General features: G+C 38.6%; 1 long non-coding RNA gene across 1 annotated transcript; it reads left to right on the top strand.

The window, feature by feature from the left end:
* Positions 1-483: 483 nt before the first annotated feature.
* LOC145449055 (uncharacterized) lies at positions 484-2590 on the top strand. The gene is made up of 2 exons (XR_013918119.1): positions 484-1000; positions 2373-2590. It is a non-coding gene; the product is annotated as an uncharacterized LOC145449055 (long non-coding RNA).
* Positions 2591-3443: the final 853 nt, after the last annotated feature.

Here is a 3443-nt window from a genome sequence, read left to right as displayed (position 1 = left end):
CAGAGAGCACGGCGACGTTCTGTCCTGCCATGCTAAATTTTATTAGTTTTGGAAATGAATTATATTGTGTTGATTTATAGCCAAATTGAGGGGGAAACCGGGCAACCTATATTGCATCTAAGTCTGTCTTAGGCAGTGCAGTTCGCCAGCTATCAACAACAGCTACCTAGCGCACAGAGATTTAGGCTACTGCCAAAGCTATAAAGTAATGAATGACTTGCACGTAGGAATTTCTCTCAATCTTCAAAGAATATCAAAAATTTGCTCAAATGAAGTTGAAGTCAGCCTATACTCCGTTGAGCGCGACTGCTGGAGTTTGAGTTTGGCAAGCTTTCTAGAATACGATCTAAGTTTAATCTACAATAATCGTCTCTTCAGAATGGTTGTGAAAAACATGTTTAGTCACAATTTATACAGACATTGACAAAATTGACAAAAATTTCTCGCCACCCCCCCCCCCCAGGTTGAGAACCCCTGTTTTAAGGTCTTCTAGGTTTTCACATGTAACTATAGTCTCAGACAATTTTGGCGTACTTTTAAACTACCGCTTCTCAAACTTTTCTATGCACGTACCATTCCCAGCATTTTAATGAGCTCAAGTACCACTTCGTCGGATCGACCGCAACCGAGGTTACTAGCTCGAAAGAGCTGAATGCCGCTATTTTGGCTTGATCACAACTTAATACCAACCAGATCAGTTGGAGGTTTATCTATATAAACACCTTATGGCTATATGTTCCACGAAAGCGGGATCCTTAGAATCTAGATTCTAGGACGAACGTGCGCCGTGTTGAAGTCGGCAGCTCAGGAATCAACAGATTATTATCTGTGTGTTGCAAAATGACTATGCATGTGACACACCGTGAATTCCAAAATGCTTTAAAATCGTAAACTCTAACGAGAGGTTTTTTCCAGCATATCAATTCCAATACCTAAAGATTTGATCGTTTTGTTTCGCTACATCGAAAGAAGAAAAATGTGTTGCAAAGGTTTTATAAAGGTGAATAGTTGCGACAATTTATACATAGGCTATGTTGATAGGATAGTTATATTGTAACTAGGGATGGTGCGAGCCCCTGAAAGATTCTGGCTCGTGTGAACGGGAACATTTTTGAAAGGTTCGATGTGAACGCGAAGGCGTACACCGTACAAGGACCTATGGTGTCACGTGACGTCATATGCTAATTCCAACCCTTCAATTTCCGTAAAGTAATATATTGCATACATTGTAAACGACACCTAGCGATGACTCATGCCCCATAATGTCACAATTTTGAAGTACATGTTTATTTTTGAAGGATCAGAAATGTATCAACTGCCAGAATCAAATGCATTATTAATTCCAATTGAATAGTATATATATATAGGTCTAGCTCTGTCTGCGTTCAGACTAAGAGCACCATCACCGAGGTGATGGAAGTAGCCATCGAAAAAGGACACAGCATTATATTGAAATGAACCCGAATATATTTGGCTGACACTCGTCAGGGGTAATCGTCAGCAACTAGTAGAGAATTGGAAAGAACATTGTATATCAACAATCGTATCACAAAATATTAATTCACAAAATATTAATTCCATAAAATCATATCTTCCGTCGCTTTGCCAACAATTTCGAAGAGGACTTGCAAGGGAATATTTCTTACATCTTAATGGTCTAAGTTTGACCGGACAATGTATTCTCAAGGCGTCAGATTACCGCGACATTGATATCGATAAGAGTGAAATACTTGCTCAAGATATTAGCTTATAAACAAGCTATAGAGTAGCCAACACCCCAATCCGACAGATTTGGTTGTAAGATACAATAAACATGTCAAACCAAGATAGATCTCGTACGCCTGCTGTATTTTTTTTACATTAGACAACGATGCATTCTTTCTAGCAATTTCTTATATGTCATAATTATTGATAGGGTAAATAACCACAATTCACTGACTATACCTACAAAGCGTATTTCGTTTTTATGTTGTGTGATTGCGGGCCAAGCTTACAGCAGGTAGTCACTAAATATTCACAACGGACAGCTTAATATTTCGAGCAAACTTTTATAACACACCGAATGAAGCTTTCGAAATTGGCATGGTGCACGATCGTTTAGCAATGAATTTCTTTTCATAGTTCCTGCACAATGTAGAGAGTAGTCGAAATTTCAATCACAATTGTTATAATGGAGAGAAAAATTATAATTAATGACTTAAGTTCACAGTACAGAACCTATCAACATATAGGAGTGAACGCGTGAATAATTCCTGCCATATCTTAGCATTTTAGTGCCTACTTCGCAAATTATCATATAGCTATGAATACGAATTATTTATCTGTTATGACTACACAGTACACAGTCATGTATTGCAATGCTCTCTTTGTAGTTTCTGAAATGCATTTGTTGTCCCTGTCGCTGCATCTGGAAATGCCTTACGTGTGATGATGATGACGGTGACGATGACTGCTGTTTCGACTGTGATGATTGAGGGGATGCTGGATGATCGATGCAGAATCAACGATTTGTAATAATGTCTTATTGGGACATTCTATTTGAAGATGTGTTTTAAAATAATTCTTGATATTAAATTCACCTGCTCTTCAAGATGACTGAGTTTTGGTATCCGGTTTCTAGTATATAGAAAGACATGTCCATGCAATAATTGGTTACTTCGAAAATTATTCGACTCAGCATCTAACGTGCAGCGATGTATCAGTATTATGTCTTTTTCAATCAACCGCTGTCAGCTCGGCTCCGACGGAATTTGAAATGACTTTATTATTTAATATATCATATTTAAAATATATATCTCAGGATATAGATTGGTTGTTCCAGCTCAATGATGTTATATAAAATAATGTGCAAGTGTTGGTACCGAGAGCGATACGATAAGACGATGATGTAATAGAGCCTCTTAAAACAGTAAGAGCAATAACTCGTGTGATGGTGCAGGAAAAACGTTCAAGGGTACAAATATTTGTGAAGTAGAATTTCTCTCAAACATCTGCCTATATAGATGCAGCGTTGAGCTGAAAGACGAAGACTTGAAATATGAGCATATAGGCGTAGGCTCTTCGACGTGCTCGTAAGGTAGAATAACGGTTGAATGTTCTGAGGTGTAAAATAGGGAGAATCTCTCGAGTTTCCATGGAGTGCTCGAGACGGCGACAGAAAATGGGACTTTCAACAACATGATCGGTCTGCGGTTTTATATAATCTTAATCAGTGAATCTCTACCCTTGCAGCTTGCTGACGGGTAAAATTTCAGAACCGGACCGGTGCTCCGGTGGAATTTCGAAATTTTAATTAACGCCGACTCGCCAAGGTCACACCTATTCAGATTTGCGAAGCTGATGACTAGATAAAAAAAGGTTAACACCCGGGCAATCAGTTCGCGATATTGAGGTTCGGCCGAACGTGATAGCCTCTTTTTCCGGTAACAAACATCATAATATAG

Source organism: Botryllus schlosseri, chromosome 10 (genome assembly GCF_051294905.1).
Source record: "Botryllus schlosseri isolate E-star chromosome 10, Bs_hap1, whole genome shotgun sequence".
In the NCBI taxonomy this organism is placed as follows: domain Eukaryota; kingdom Metazoa; phylum Chordata; class Ascidiacea; order Stolidobranchia; family Styelidae; genus Botryllus; species Botryllus schlosseri.
Note: the sequence above shows the minus strand (reverse complement) of the source record. Positions and strands in the feature narration are given on the sequence as shown.